The 17,242-nt window shown below is 50.8% G+C and overlaps 1 protein-coding gene across 1 annotated transcript in view; it reads right to left on the reverse strand.

Annotated features, from left to right (window-relative positions):
• The window catches only part of LOC146863442 (uncharacterized), a 521,477-nt gene that overhangs the window by 503,574 nt on the left and 661 nt on the right, over nucleotides 1–17,242 (reverse strand). The gene's annotated exons all lie outside the window — the stretch shown is intronic.

Here is a 17,242-nt window from a genome sequence, read left to right on the forward strand (position 1 = left end):
TGAGGTGACTTGACTGCCTCCCACCAGGTTCTGTTACCCAGAATCCCTTGCAAACCTAAACAATTGCCAAAAAAAACACTTTTTCCCCCACATTTCTCTGGTGGAAAGTTCTGGAATCTGTGTGGATTCACAAATTTCCACCCATCCCGCGTTCCCCCAAGTCTTCCGAGAAAAATGGTACCTCATTTGTGTGGGTCAGCCTAGTGCCCGCGATAGGAAACGGCGCAAAACGTAACGTGGACACACCTCAATTTCGTAGAGAAAAATGACCCTTTTTTGGCAAAGTGCCTAGCTGTAGTTTTTGAACCATAGCTCTGCCGGCACCTAGGGAAACCTAGCAAACCTATACATTTTTGAAAATTAGACACCCATGGGAATCCAGGATGGGATGACTTGACTGCCTCCCACCAGGTTCTGTTACCCAGAATCCCTTGCAAACCTAAAAAATTGCCAAAAAAAACATTTTCCCCATATTTCTGTGGTGGAAAGTTCTGGAATCTACTTGGATCCACAAATTTCCACCCACCCAGTGTTCCCCGAAGTCTTCCGAGAAAAATGGTACTTCACTTGTGTGGGTCAGCCTACTGCCCGCGACAGGAAACGGCGCAAAACGCAACGTGGACACACCTCAATTTCGTTGTGAAAATTGCCCCTTTTTTGGCAAAGTGCCTAGCTGAAGTTTTGGAACCATAGCTCTACCGGCACCTAGGGAAACCTAGCAAACCTATACGTTTTTGAAAACTAGATACCCAGGGGAATCCAGGATGGGGTGACTTGACTGCCTCCCACCAGGTTCTGTTACCCAGAATCCCTTGTAAACCTAAACAATTGCCAAAAAAACCACATTTTCTCCACATTTCTCTGGTGGAAAGTTCTGCAATCTGCGTGGATCCACAAATTTCCACCCACCCCGCGTTCCCCAAAGTCTTCCGAGACAAATGGTACCTCACTTGTGTGGGTCAGCCTAGTGACCGCGACAGGAAACGGCGCAAAACGTAACTTGGACACACCTCAATTTCGTAGCGAAAAATGACCCTTTTTTGGCAAAGTGTCTAGCTGTAGTTTTTGAACCATAGCTCTGCCGGCACCTAGGGAAACCTAGCAAACCTATCCATTTTTGAAAACTAGATACCCAGGGGAATCCAGGATGGGGTGACTTGACTGCCTCCCACCAGGTTCTGCTACCCAGAATCCCTTGCAAACCTAAAAAAATTGCCAAAACAAACACATTTTCCCCACATTTCTGTGGTGGAAAGTTCTGGAATCTGCGTTGATCCACAAATTTCTACCCACCCCGTGTTCCCCAAAGTCTTCCAAAAAAAATGGTACCTCACTTGTGTGGGTCGGCCTAGTGCCCGCGACGGGAAACGGCGCAAAACGCATCGTGGACACACCTCAATTTCGCAGTCAAAAATGAACCTTTTTTGGCAAAGTGCCTAGCTGTAGTTTTTGAACCCTAGCTCTGCCGGCACCTAGGGAAACCTACCAAACCCACACATTTCTGAAAACTAGACACTCGGGGGATTCCAGGGAGGTATGGCTTGCGTGGATCCCCCAACGTTTCCTTACCCAGAATGCCCTGCAAACCTCAAATTTAGCTGACAAAATCAAATTTTTCACACATTTTTTGTGTGGGAAAGTTGTGGCATCACCGGGCTGACACAAATTTCCTACCACCCAGCGTTCCCCCGGGTCTCCCGATAAAAACGGTGCCTCACTCGTGTGGGAGGCCCAAGTACCCGCGACAGGCAAGGGCCCACAACGTAGTGAGGCAACATGAAAATTGCCTACCTCAAAACGACCTGGTTTTGCAAGGGGGTCACCTGGGTTTTTGGCCCGGTGCTCGGCGGCCACCCAGGGGAACCTACCAAACCCACACATTTCTGAAAACTAGACACCTGGGGGATTCCAGAGAGGTATGGCTTGCATGGATCCCCCAACGTTTCCTTACCCAGAATGCCCTGCAAACGTCAAATTTAGCAGAAAAATTCACCTTTTTCACATATTTTTGTGTGGGAAAGTTGTGGCATCACCGGGCTGACACAAATTTCCTACCACCCAGCGTTCCCCCGGGTCTCCCGATAAAAACGGTGCCTCACTCATGTGGGAGGCCTAAGGACCCGCCACGGGCAAGGGCCCAAAACGTAGTGAGGCGCACTACGTTTAGGACCCTTGCCTGTTGAGGCGCACTACGTTTTGGACCCTTGCCTGTCGCGGATACTTGGGCCTCCCACACGAGTGAGGCACCGTTTTTATCGGGAGACCCGGGGGAATGCTGGGTGGTAGGAAATTTGTGTCAGCCCAGTGATGCCACAACTTTCCACACAAAAATGTGTGAAAAAGGTGATTTTTTCAGCTACATTTGAGGTTTGCAGGGCATTCTGGGTAAGGAAACGTTGGGGGATCCACGCAAGCCATACCTCCCTGGAATCCCCCGGGTGTCTAGTTTTCAGAAATGTGTGGGTTTGGTAGGTTTCCCTAGGTGGCCGCCGAGCACCGGGCCAAAAACCCAAGTGACCCCCTTGCAAAACCAGGTCGATTTGACATAGGCAAATTTCATGTCGCCTCACTACGTTTTGGGCCCTTGCCTGTCGCGGGTACTTGGGCCTCCCACACGAGTGAGGCACCATTTTTATCAGGAGACCCGTTTTGGGCAGCCCCCACCCCTATTTTTTTTTTTTTTTTAATTCCCTGGTGTCTAGTGGTCTTTTTGCCTCCCCGGGGGGGGGGGGGGGGGGGGGGCAGATTGGGGCTGTAATGGTGGTGGGTGGGTGGGGGCATTGGCGTGCCCGTTTCGGGCAGCCCCCACCCTAAAAAAAACTGAAAAGAAATCCCTGGTGTATAGTGGGCTTTCTGCCCCCTCGAAGGGGCAGATTAGGGGCCAATGCCCCATCTGCCCCCCGGGGGGGCAGAAAGACTGTGATAATTGGGGGGTGGGGTGGGGGCATGGGCCTGCCCGTTTTGGGCAGCCCCCACCCCTATTTTCTTTTTTTTAAAGTCCCTGGTGTCTAGTGGGCTTTTTGCCCCCCCGGGGGGGCAGATTGGGGACTACTGCCCCCATCTGCCCCCGGGGGGGAAAAAAGACTCCATGGTGCCAACATAATTAGGGGGGAGCAAAGGCCCTTGCCCAAGGGGCTGCTCCCCCCTCCCTGGTGTCTAGTGGGTGGATCCCTGCTTGGGGATCGCCCTCCTGTGGCGATCCCCAAGCAGAGATCCACTGGGGAGGGGTACCATTGGAAAGGGGAGATTCTCCCCTTTCCGATACCTCTACCGTCTTTCTACGTGCTCAGGGGGCTGAGATAGCCCCCTGAGCACATAGAAAGTGAAACTGAAATGAGCCTCCTGGCTCATTTCAGTTTCACTTTCAGTGTAATGACGTCGGCGATCCATGCGCGCTGATCGTCATTGCACTGAAAGCAGGGGGGGGGGGCCTCGGGAGCTGGGGAAGCTCTTCCCCAGCTCCCGAGGCTATTTTCAGTGAAAGGGAATCTATCTGGTGCCCGCACCAGAGGGATTCCCCAGGGAATGCCCCATGACGAGCTGGACTCGTCATGGGCACAGCGCGACTGTGCGCCATGACGAGTCCAGCTCATCATGGGCACAGAAGGGGTTAAAAGTAGCCGTCACTCTTACTTGTAAAAATAGATTTTAGAATTAGCAGATGTAAACCTGACCTTAAGGATAACGAAAAGGAGCAGCACTGCGCCTACGATTTAATGTGTCTGTGTTTTGAATTATGAGAGATCTGATTTTATTTGCAGTGTGTGGTGCGCTCCGTGCTGTGTGAAGTAAGTTACTTTGATTATGAGAACGTACAGGGAGTTTTTAAGGACTAACGCTACTACCCTTCCCCATGCAGGGCCCCAGTGCCGAGAGCAGAGAGAAAGCTATGCCTTAAAAAGAGCTATGCCCTCCCCGGTAAAAGTGTGATGCACTGACCTGTGTGTGAGGATAAATTTTACTAGTTACTACAATGGCACTGTATGTTTTTCCCTGTAAGGCATGCTATTAGCACGGGCTGTAAATTTGGAGAGATAGCGCTGCTGTCTTATTTCTTGCACATTACTTGTGGTATTCAAAAGGATAGTGCTGCTGTCTTTGTGCTCAATGCAAAAACAACAGTTGATGGACAGAATGCAGAGCAATGTCATACATTCACCCCAGTACAGAGATCTGGGCCTAAATCTATCGTTTTTTGCTTACCATGCCGTTCCAGTTTGAACTCAGCCATATGCAAATCAGTCTTGACCCTGTGCCTCATGAGAACAGTCCAGCCCGAACTGCCAAGCCAGGTCCTCCCTGGACTGGAAACAAGCATCCTAGGACCGGTTTCGGGGTTTCACCCCTCTTCTGCCAGGATAGCTTGATTCCAGTGGCATGGAGAGCACGGGACCCACGTCTGGGCATACCCTTCCCACTCGGGGTGACAAATGCAAAAACAACAGTTGATGGACAGAATGCAGAACAATGTCGTACATTCACCCCAGTAGAGATATCTGGGCCAAATTCCATAGTTTTTTTGCTCACCATGCCGTTCCAGTTTGAACCCAGCCATATGCAAATCAGTCTTGACCCTGTGCCTAATGGGAACAGTCCAGCCCGAACTGCCAAGCCAGGTCCTCCCTGGACTGGAAACGAGCATCCTAGGACCGGTTTCGGGGTTTCACCCCTCTTCAGCCAGGATAGCTTGATTGCAGTGGCATGGAGAGCAAGGGACCCACTTCAGGGCATACCCTTCCCACTCGGGCTGACAAATGCAAAAACAACAGTTGATGGACAGGTTGCAGAACAATGTCATACATTCAACCCAGTACAGAGACCTGGGCCTAAATCCATTGTTTTTGCCAATGTGCAACATTCTGTCCATCATCTGGTGTGTTTTGCTGTTCGCCCTATGTGGGAAGGGCATGCCCAGACGTGGGTCCCGTGCTCACTACGCCACTAGAGTCAAGCTATCCTGGCTGTAGAGGGGTGAAACACCGAAACTGGTCGTAGGATGCTTGATTCCGGTCCAGGGAAGACATGGCTTGGCAGTTCGGACTGAACTGTTCCCATGAGGCACAGGGTCAAGACTGATTTGCATATGGCCATGTCTGAACTGGGGTGGCGTGGTGGGCAAAATAACGATGGATTAAACCCAGATCTGTGACTGGGGGTGAATGTTTTGCCAATGTGCAACATTCTGTCCATCATCTTGTGTGTTTTGCTGTTCGCTCTATGTGGGAAGGGTATGCCCAGACGTGGGTCCTGTGCTCACTACGCCACTGGAGTCAAGCTATCCTGGCTGAAGAGGGGTGAAACCCCGAAACCAGTCCTAGGATGCTTGATTCCGGTCCAGGGAAGACATGGCTTGGCAGTTCGGACTGGACTGTTCCCATGAAGCACACGGTCAAGACTGATTTGCATATGGCAATATCTGAACTGGGGTGGCATGGTTGGCAAAATAACGATTGATTAAACCCAGATCTGTGACTGGGGGTGAATGTTTTGCCAATGTGCAACATTCTGTCCATCATCTTCTGTGTTTTGCTGTTCGCTCTATGTGGGAAGGGTATGCCCAGACGTAGGTCCTGTGCTCACTACGCCACTGGAGTCAAGCTATCCTGGCTGAAGAGGGGTGAAACCCCGAAACCGGTCCTAGGATGCTTGATTCCGGTCCAGGGAAGACATGGCTTGGCAGTTCGGACTGGACTGTTCCCATGAGGCACAGGGTCAAGACTGATTTACATATGGCCATGTCTGAACTGGGGGTGGCGTGGTGGGCAAAATAACGATGGATTAAACCTAGATCTGTGACTGGGGGTGAATGTTTTGCCAATGTGCAACATTCTGTCCATCATCTTGTGTGTTTTGCTGTTCGCTCTATGTGGGAAGGTATGCCCAGACATAGGTCCTGTGCTCACTACGCCACTGGAGTCAAGCTATCCTGGCTGAAGAGGGGTGAAACCCCGAAACCGGTCCTAGGATGCTTGATTCCGGTCCAGGGAGGACATGGCTTGGCAGTTCGGACTGGACTGTTCCCATGAGACACAGGGTCAAGACTGATTTACATATGGCCATGTCTGAACTGGGGTGGCGTGGTGAGCAAAATACCGATGGATTAAACCCAGATCTGTGACTGGGGGTGAATGTTTTGCCAATGTGCAACATTCTGTCCATCATCTTGTGTGTCTTTGTGCTCAGACATCACTGTGCGTGTCAGAATAGTTGTGGTATTTTAACTGTTAGCGCTGCTATATTAATAATTGCACATCACTTGTGGTATACTGTGTGCAGCAACACAAATAGTGAAATGAAAGACCTATAGGTTCTTTGCAGCAGCTGGCACTTTTTATTTTGAAATTAGATCTTACATTCTGCAGATGTTAACTTGACCTTAAGGATGACGAGACAGAGCAGCCCTGCGCCTGCAGATTTAATGTGTCTGTGTTTTCAATAATGAGAAAGCTAATTTTATTTGCAATGCGTGGTGCACTCCGCACTGTGTGAAGTAAGTGAGTTGGATTATGAGAATGGTCAAGGGGGTTTTAATGGAGAACGCTACAACCTTCCTCGCGCCGGCCCGGAGTGCTGAGAGCAGAGAGAGAGCTGTGCCCTCCCCAGTAAAACTGTGACGCACTGACATGTGTGTGAAGATAAACCTTAGTAGTTGTATTTTAAAGGGTTGTGCTGCTGTGTCTTACCTTGTACATCACTGTTTGTGTATTAAGAGTGATATCGCTGCTCTATTTCTTATTGTACATAAATAAATGTGTCTCCAAAGAGATAGCGATATCTATTAATCCTTGCACATCACTTGTGGTATATCGTGTGCAGCAGCACAAATAGGGAACTGAGAGGCCCATAGGTCCTTAGCAGCAGCAGGCACTTTAGATTTTAAAAATAGATATTAAATTTTGCTGATGGAACCCTAACCTTAAGGATGAGAAGACGGAGCAGCCCTGCGACCACGTAGCAACAATGATGAGGCAGTGAGGGAGAAGGATAAAATGCCAGCGAGTGGCAGGGACAAGTACAGGCTCCATAGAACAATAAGCATAGTAAGCGGGAGCCGCTGCAGCAAAGTGTCTGTGAGCGGGGGAGCAGTGGCTTACACCAACAAGTTTTAAACAGTGCTTACTTGCTTTTAGTTTGTAAGAATCCCACAGTGTAACAATTCCCACAGCTTAACTTCGTTCGTTACGTGGAGAATTGTGAAGATAAAAACGGCAAACACCCTGCGGCCATAAAGAACACTGTTAGCCTGGAGCAGTGGTGAGACGGTTAAACAGGAAAATAACCGTTGTAAACAGGAGCCGCTGCCGCAAAGTGTCCGTGAAGCGCTCCAGGAGGACGCACACACAGCGTCCACTAATAAATCCGTTACCACGGAGTAACAATACGGAGGCAGTTAGAAAAAATGCTAAAATACTGGCGACTGGCAGACACAAGTACAGCTCCGTAAAACAATAAGCGCAGTAAGTAGAAGCCGCTCCTGCAAAAAAATATATATAACGCTTGCAATGGAGTCAAGTTAGGTGCAAGACATGGTACGGGAAATGCTCTGCTATCGGAGACAAAACAAAGCCTAAAACGCATTCGAAAACACATGTGTGTGAAGATAAACCTTAGTAGTTGTATTTTAAAGGGTAGTGCTGCTGTGTCTTTCCTTGTACATCACTGTTTGTGTATTAAGAGTGATATCGCTGCTCTATTTCTTATTGTACATAAATAAATGTGTCTCCAAAGAGATAGCGATATATATTAATCCTTGCACATCACAGGCGAAATGCTTTGCCATCAGAGACGAAAGAAAGCCTAGTGCTTTAAAAAAGACATGGTATGGGAAATGCTCTGTAATCGGAGACAAAACAAAGGCTAAAACGCATTCGAAAACACATGCTAGGGGAAATGCTCTGCTATCGGAGACAAAACAAAGCCTAAAAAAAAGTCCTCCAATGCTACCGTATCTCTTCAGACCACAAAGTATCACGAGTAAAAGGGCCAATAGCTGTAGGCGTAAACAATCTCCAAAAGGAGGGACTTTAAGACTGCTTGCACCAACCACAACTCGAAGGGAACTCGGGCGGTTTAAGTGACACACCAACTAATGAATCAAAAGTCCGAAGGAAAAAGAGGCAGTTACCAACATCACATAGTGTAGACAGCATCTCTCGTCAATACAGCGCATGCGCTGCCTAGGCGAGACCTAAAAAGCGCTCTTCTTGCAGATGCGCAGTCGGAGTCGGGACTCCTGCTGTTCTCGCCTGCGTGCGATGTGCGTTTGTTGTTGACTCTGTCATGCGCACTTGAGGCTATGAAGCAGCTGCCAGCACAGGCCGGAAATGTAAACAGATGAATTGTCAAAGCTGTCAATTCGTCTGCTTACATTTCTTGCTGCCCGATCAGTGAACAGTTTTTCTTGTTGATTGCCTTGTGGGGCGCTGCCCCGGCGCCCCTAATTGACCAGCCAACACTGCTTCTTCCCCCCTATACACTATGGACTTATAGGTCGTCTTTAGTCTCCTTACCCTATTGTCTTCTGTGGACTTATAGAGTAGGTCATGCCCATTTTACGTGTAACTCAATGCGTGTGCATGTGTTTAACATAGCACTGGCCTCCGGGCCTTACTAGCAGGGCTCAGGGCACAGTCAGAGTCAGCTAACATCAGTACCAACCAGTCAGCGCACAAAAAGGGGGGTGGGATAAACAGGCCAAAAGTGTGACTTTCTAACACCTAGTATAAGGGGCTTTGATCCTACCTATTGCTTACCATGCGTGGCTTCATTGTCACTCTTTTTTGCTGCCTCCTGATTGGCCCGTGCATGTCAGCTTAACTTCCTCGTCTTTACTACATGCACACGTGCAACTCACCCCACATTCTCTCCCTGCAGTGCTCAAGAACAGACATTAGAGCCAGTTTGTGGTTTCCACAGCGTAGCCTTTTTTTAAAAATTCATATCAACATTTCAAATTGCTGGTAAGCGGGGCGTGGCCGGCAGCCGACAAGAATGGCCGCTGCCTAAGAGTGCTCCCGCTTCCCCGTACACAATCTGGTGTTATCCTGTGCATCCCATTGACCAACCCGGCTATTAATGGGCAAGCGGACGCACCTGGGGCGGCAGTGACGGTCCGGTGGATTTTGACGGCTCGAGGAGAGAGCCCCGGTCCCAGAGTTGAACGTGGTGGATCCGTAATGGCGGCCTCACGGAGATTGCTGCCGATGATCGTGGCTCTGGGACAATGAAGGAACAGCTGTCTGGCGGTGAAAAGAAGCACGCGGCGCTCGGACCCCGGGAGACGCGGGGCTGACTTGGCGCTGGTAGTGAGTCTCGGCGCATGCCTGCGGTGCTCCGGAGCCGGGGAGAGGAGCGTCCCACATCTCGCGGGTGAGGCCCATACGGGGCCCCGGTCCGGGGACCCAGATTTATCTCTACTGGGCCCATACATTGGCGGCAAGGATCGGGCGGCCCTGGTGAGAGACGGGCCAGCCCACAGTCTCGTGTATTAGCACCAGGAGCGGCGGTGCGGCGGTGCAGCCCCACGGTCGGGGGCGGCGCCCAGGAGAGGAGGCGGCGGCTCTGCAGCGGTGGGGCTCGGTGCGCGAGTCCCCGGCCTCGGTGAATCCAGAGGGCCTCAACTGGCCTGTAGCAGGTGCACATGCAGGCAGCGTAAGGTGGAGGACAAGCCTGAAGGGGGCAGAAGAAGCTAGCGTGGACGCTGGCTGAATGAGCAGCAGACACGAGGCATCCTTGCTGGCAAGTTGCAGTGACCAATACACCTATAAGAACTTTATGAGGACGTGTGCATAAGAACGTCAGATGGGCCTACAATAAAGGGACAGCACCTGGGGCTGTGGGCGATGCCGATAGTGGGTCGAGCAGTGGCAGTGAAGATCTTCAGTGGGGTCGAGGTTGAGGTGAGGCTTTGAATTCTGGGGCTAAGGCCCTTCCCCAGGGCTCTCAAGCAAGGGGGATTTGTCATCTCCAGGACCCCATCCGGGGCGCCCACCATCTCCCACTGGGAGAGACCTTCACTCCCACACTTGTGGGTGGGGAACGTCGCTGGCACACCAGCGGAGGTGGCATACCGGGCCCTCTGGAACTCCCAGCTGGCATTGAGTGGACTCTGGGCCTTTTGCCGAAGAGGAGGGGGTACGCTCAGCGATAGCCCTCAGGAGGGTCTGGGGTTGGTCCAGGATTCATCGAAGCGGCGGTCTCGAGGGAAACCCGACAGGCCGGCGACGACAGTGCGGCACTCGCTGGGCAGGCGGCGGGAACTACCCGGGATCATCCTGGCCCGGTTCTTCGACACATGAGACTCTTTGGGACGAGAGTGGTACCGGGCGAGGGACATAGAGACCCCCGGGACCGCAAGTGGCGGAGTGTTCCACCGTGCAGTACTTGGCAGTGTATACGAAACGGGGTGTTGAGAATCCTGGGAGGAACACTTGCGTGCTCTAGTACCTGCCGCGGTGCGGCCGGTGTCCCCCAGTGTGGTCCTGGATTTTCACCTCGTGCTAGCGTTGTTGACCTGCATTCATGGCGACTGGAGGAAGGGGCCCTAAGGCAAACGCCCAGAAGCAATTGACCAAGTTCGCCTGGTCCAAGACGGGAGACAAAAGTGGATCGCCACGGATGGAGTCGGACGAGGTCACTGCTGTCCCCACGCAGGGAACAGAGCCCACCCTACATGATGTAATGGCAGCAATTAACGGTGTGCGCGCCTCCATAGACTCGGTTACGGTGGAGGTCTCCCTCATTAGGGTGGACTTTCGGAAGATGGATGAGAAGGTAAAGGAGCTCAAGACAGTCACCAGTGCTTTACAGGCCGATACCGCAGAGCTACAGGTACAGGTGGCGGATTTGAAAAAGACGCAGGAGCGGATGGCCCAACAGCTCGATGACTATGAAGGCCGTGCTCGCTGCAATAATATCCGCATCTTGGGAGTTCCGGAGTGGGCCGAGGGGCCATCGGCGGATCTGTATGTGGAGGAACTTATCCTTAAGCACCTCAGGCCTAAGACTCTGTCCAGCCACTTCTCGATTGAAAGGGACCACAGAGTGCCCGGGGGCAGGCCTAAACCTGGGGCACCCCCGAGGCCCCTCATCACCCGAGTGTTCAACTATCGGAACAGAGACATTATCCCACAAACCACAAGGTCCAATCCTCCGTTTAAAAAATAGAGAATAACGAGGTGGCCTTCTTTCCTGACTTCACGGCCAAGGTCCAGGCCCAACGTCGTAGCTTCCAGGCAGTGAAACGTGAACTGCGGGACAGAGAGATTAAATATGCTATGCTGTTTCCAGCAAAGTTAAGAGTGGAATAGGATGGTAAAACCTGTTTTTTTTAATCGCCTGAGGAAGTGTGGGACTGGATGGAGGGCTGGAATCGAGTGGGAAGCCAAAGACAAAACCGTACTGGCAGACCGGGCCAGCGGAAAGGTGACCAAACCGCAGCTCAAAGTGACGATGCAGCGGAGGTACTTGATCAGACGCAGAAGGATAGAGTGACAATCCCCTAAGGATGCCATGCTGGGCTGGTGCCCTGCTACGTGAGCATACCAAAGGGGAGTGTGTTGGGTTGCGGGTAACAGGTTTACAAATACTGCAGTGGGGAATTGGAGATTGGACAATGGTAACTGTAACTATTAGACGAGAGACTCTAGCCGGGTTTGAAATGAAGGTACTACTGGGATGGCAAAACCTAATCAACTGTGATATGTAAAAGCGGGGACGGGAGTGGTCTAACCCCGTGCTTTTTCAGCATCTTAGGGTGGGAGAGAGGCACTCTGCCAGGTTGGGGTGTGGGTAGTTCTAAATCCACAGGCAGGGGGGCAGGGAGGAGGGGGGGTTTGGGAGGGAGGGGAAGGGGGAGAAGTTTATTTGTTCATTGTTTTAGTGGTAAGCACTGTTGGTATGTGATCCTCATACACAAAGGGGCCGAGTTGGAAAGTGGACAGACACTAATGAGGTGGAAGTTGCAGGCTCTTTATCCGTTCAAATTGATCCGTAAACCTGGGAGATGGGTACCAGATAGCTATGGGGGGGAAATAGAGACCGAGTTCTCTCTGTCCTAACCTGGAATGTGAATGGTCTAGGCGATAAGATAACAACATTTAAAGCGGCATTTCCCCGACGTGGTTCTGTTACAAGAAACACATCTTGTGGGACAGAAGACTAAAGCCCTCACCAGGTGGGGGTATAAACTCCTGGTCCACTCAGATTACACCACGGGTTCGCGGGGGACGGCGATCCTGGTAAAGAGAAGCATACCCCGTATTGTCCACAAGACTTGGACTGACCAGGCGGGTAGGTTCTCAGGGGCAGAGGCCCAGTGGGAGGGGAGGGACATTAACATAATTTCAGTCTACCTGCCGCCTGCCTTGGGCAGGGCAGCCCTGTCGGAACTAGGACGTAGGTTGACAGGACTTCGAGAGGGTCCGTTGATCAATGGGGGGGGGGATTATAACATGACACTGGACGACACGATTGATCGCAACCCACCGAGATCAAGAGCAACATCTAGCGGGCTGATGGCTGAATTCACGAAGGCGCTAGACCTTATTGATGTGGGCCGAGTGCTCCACCCTACTGGAAAAATATTCACATATTTTTCAAACGTGCACCACAGCTCATCCCGTATTGACTACTTCCTCACACATTCGACATCTATAGGAAATTTTGCTCAGATCCGAGTTCTTCCTAGAGGTATATCAAATCATTCCCCAGTTTGGGTAGACTTTACGCACTGGGAGAAACAAGCACGCTCTACTATAGTCCTGCATCCATGGCTTCTACAAATACCTGACATAAGGGAGGAACTCCGGGAACAAACAAAGTAACTACTTTGCAGAAAACGTGGGCTCTGTTGAATCCGCACAAATAATCTGGGAAGCATATAAAGCGGTCTTGAAGGGACAAGCTTTGTCTTTAAGGACAGGCTATGTCAACAAGAAACGGGAGCTTCTGGCCCAGGTGGAGAGGGACCTCCTTGAGCTGGAGAGGGAGCATGCACGTGATCCGTCAGCTGACACATGCCGCAGACTTTTACTGAAACAAGAAGAGTATTGGATGAAAACCAGAGAACACATGATAGCTAGATATCGCAGCACCCAACATGGAATCTATGAAATGGGGGGGATAGGACAGGCAGGACTCTGGCATGGTTGGAAAGGCGAGAGCAGGGCACGCGGTGGGTGCACAGGCTGCTGAAGTCGGAGGGTACGAGTGTTACCCACCCTCGAGAAATTGCAGAGGAATTTGCGGTCCACTTGGAACGAGTGTACTCTCCCTCTACCCGTTACACGGCCAACGACTCGTATCAGCTTCTCCGGGACTGTGCGGTACCGGTCCTCTCAGACAATGACAGAGACACTTTAGACCGGGACCTGTCAGATGACGAGATTAGTAAGGCCATTGGACAGATCAAATCCGGGAAAGCGATGGGGCCCAACGGTATACCGGTTGAGCTCCTAAAAGCCACTGCCTCTCGAACCGTGCTGCACCTAAGGGCCATGTACGAAGAAAGTCTGGAGATGGGCAGGTTACCTGTGGACCAACGGCTAGCTACCATTGTAGTTATTCCCAAGCCGGGAAAACCAGCAGATAGGTGTAGCTCCTACAGGCCAATTTCGTTGATTAATGCGGAGGCAAAAATGTTGGCAAAAGTTCTAGCAAATAGGCTGGTGACGGTTATCGCTTCCCTGATACATCCGGATCAATCCAGTTTTATGCCAGGGAGGAATATGGCGCTCAATATAAGATGATTCCATAATGTGATGGCCCGCAGGAACTTTATCGCAGAAGATGCGGCGGTGCTGTCTCTCGATGCCTCAATGGCATTTGATTCAATAGAATGGCCATACCTGTTCGCTGTCCTAGAAAAGGTGGGACTCGGCCCTAAATTTATAGCCTGGTTGAAGCTCCTATACACTGACCTGATAGGACAAGTAAGGGTCAACAGCTATACGTCCCGGACATTTAGTCTACAAAGAGGTACCAGACAGGGATGTCCGCTGTCCCCGCTGATATTTTCTCTCCTTTTGGAACCCTTGGCGGCGTGGGTGCGCCGGGATGGTATGGTGAGGGGATTGAGTTGGGCAGATGGAGTGGAGGATCGCATATCCCTCTATGCGGATGATATACTGCTATATCTAGCTTCCCCATACAAGCCTATACGAGTAGTGTTGGTCATCTTCACAAATTTCGGGGAAATACTCTGGGTATGCGATTAACTGGCATAAATCTACTTTGTTCATGTTGCGGGGCCAGGTCCCTCGACTTCCGGCTCCCTGTACCATAGAGGTGGCGGAGGAAGGGTTTCGATACCTGGGGGTCTTGATCACCTCGGATCCGGTTCTTTTTTACAGTTCCAACTTGGCTCCGCCACTGGCGAAATTGCGTGCCCATGTTAAGCACTGGAGGTCCCTTCCTCTGTCACTGGTGGGTTGGGCTGCCCTCTTTAAAATGCTGGCCCTTCCCCGGTTTCTATATATACTCCATAACTGCCCGCACAAAGTCCCAGACTCCTATTTTAAAGCAGTGGAGGGCGAACTACGCACTTTGCTGTGGAATGGGAAAGCTCCCAAGGTGGCGATGAAGAAATTGACAAAGAGCTGGTATGATGGAGGCATAGCATTGCCTGACCTGCAACTTTACTATTGGGCTGCCCAGTTGGTGACTGTCTACCACTGGATACACCATCCCCCCGATGACCCTGCGTTCGTCTTAGATAGATATCAGTTGGATCGATCTGGTTACCTTGGGGTCCTATACTCCATAGATAGGAAGACTAAGCAGCAACTTTTCGGGCCCACCCAACACACACTCGAAATATGGCGCACAGCAAATCCTCGTTTGGGATGGGCGGGTATCCTATCTAGGGCAGCGCCACTATGGTATACACAGAAGCTAGGTATGCTGTGTTATCAGCCTGGGTTTGACAAGTGGGACCTAATAGGAATTTCAGCAGTAAAAGATCTGGTCAAAAAGGGGTCGATACTCTCATTTGAAGACCTGCAGAGCCAATACCACCTGGCCCAGGGAGAGTTGTATAGATATTTGCAAATAAGGCACGCACTCCATTCGGCGTTCCCGACCCTAGCAGATATACCGGAATCGTCCCCTTTGGAGGACCGCTTGCTGGACGCACCCCTTCAAACTAAAGCGATATCTCTCACATATAAAAAGCTGATCAACAATTTGCCAGACACCTTCTCAAGGCTTAGAGACAAATGGCAGGACGACCTAGGCCCGATAAGTGATGAAGATTGGCAATTGCCTCTTATGTCCCCCAGGGTGGCGGCTATCCCGCTTAAATTTAGGCTTATTCAGCTAAGAATACTTCATCGATCATACATGACCGGGATAACCCTAGCAAAAATAGGATCCAGACCTGATGACCTTTGTTTGAGGGGATGTGGTCATCAAGCCACCTTCTATCATATTCTATGGAGCTGCCCTGCCTTGAGGGTTCTGTGGGAGGGTGTAACGAAATGTACGCCGACAGCCTTAGGAAAGGAGATAGTGTTGACTCCACAACTGGGGCTGATGAATATATGGGACGCCACTGATATTAATGAAGTAGAACAACAATTCACTACACTGGGATACACTTTGGTTAAACGGGAACTGGCAAGAGGTTGGGGTGGAGCGAACCCGCCTTCCATCTCGGCGTGGGCAAAGGAGCTTGACAGATGCATGTTGGCAGAGTCATACGTTTTTGTGGCTAGAGAGTGCCCCCAAAAATGGGATCGGAAATGGTCTAAGTGGACCAAATATAGCGGAGATATCTGTGTGTCCCCTATGAAAGACTTAGAGATGCGTAGAACGTTGAAGAGAGTGGGGAATCTGTGATATTCACCTCACGTACAGTATTCACATGCAATGTATTGATTGATTTGATAAAGTGTTGTCTATTTATTTCGTATGGCTGTCAATGAAACCAATAAACAGTTTATTTAAAATAAAAAATAAAAATAAAAAATTGCTGGTAAGCAAAGCTCGTTATAGGAGAGATATACATCAATTATACATTCATTTCATAGATATCAAAATCAAGATGGAAGATGAATACACAAGTCAAATATCATATTCCACATTCCAAGAACGTCCACCCCCCATTGTTGTGAGATCCGCGGTGCACAGTGTGCCAGCAGGCTCCATCTTGCAACAGCCCCCCCAGTTCTACCCAGGGCATCCATGTACCCTTCCTAAAGGGAATTTACAGGAAAATCATTGGGTCATCTTCACCACATCTCCATCTTCTCCAATCCCAGAGAAGAACCATAAACTTAAAACAGGGCTTCGTATAGCGCATCGGCCCTCCAGGTGTAATCCCCCAAGTTCCAAAACCTGGCATCGCGGGGTAGGGCAGAAGAGTCCAGGGACCACCGGCAGGTCAGTCACTCCTCCCTCCTGCCTGGTGCCCACACTAATCATACCCCGCTAAAGGGGCAGTCTGACCAGAATCAGAACTCTTGTGTATCCCCCCTTTATTATCTGCCAGGGACACCGCCACCTCAGGGGTGAGTGGGTAGTTGATGTACGATTACTGATCCTGGTCCACAGCAGAGCAGGCGTGAAGCAGAGGGACAAAGACGAAGCTTTCCGTGGCGTGCTGGCTTTAATAGACCGGCAGCTTGGTTGCGCCTCTTGATGATGTCCCCGGGTGACCCTCCATGGCCATTTCCTGTGCCAGATCAAGGCTCCTGCCCGTGGCGTCCCTCCTCTAGTTGCGGGGCGCCTGCTCACTGTGTGGAGCATGGACCAAGTACTGATTGCTTCATCGTGATTAGTGTCCTTTCGCTGCAGCTGCCCGCCATGTGATTGAGGTACTATTGCTTCTTCCCCTCTCGTGCCCCCATTGCGCCTCTTCCCCTCCCACCCCCTTCTCTGTGTTGCAAGTGCAACCACCCCTTCTCCGAGTTGCACCCTCACAAAATACATGTTACTTCTTTTGCTCCGACCCCCCACTGTTGTCCATGTTTAACAAGTGCTATGAGGCGGCCAGCGCCAGCCGCGTTATAGCACTTTTATCTTACAGCCCCATTGGCTGTAAACTCTCACCCTCTCTTTGTTCTCACCCTTTCATTGTCACTCCTCCTGCCTTTAAAAAGAAAGCGCTAACCCCATCATTGTGCCTTTTTACTATCTTTAATTTTAGCATGCTGCACGGTCACACTGCTCTACAACATAGCTTAAAGATATTGTCAAACAGGCAGAGTCAATAGCTTTCGCACAGGCGTGACCGATTGACTTT

This window comes from Triturus cristatus, chromosome 2_2, assembly GCF_964204655.1.
Source record: "Triturus cristatus chromosome 2_2, aTriCri1.1, whole genome shotgun sequence".
NCBI classification, from domain to species: domain Eukaryota; kingdom Metazoa; phylum Chordata; class Amphibia; order Caudata; family Salamandridae; genus Triturus; species Triturus cristatus.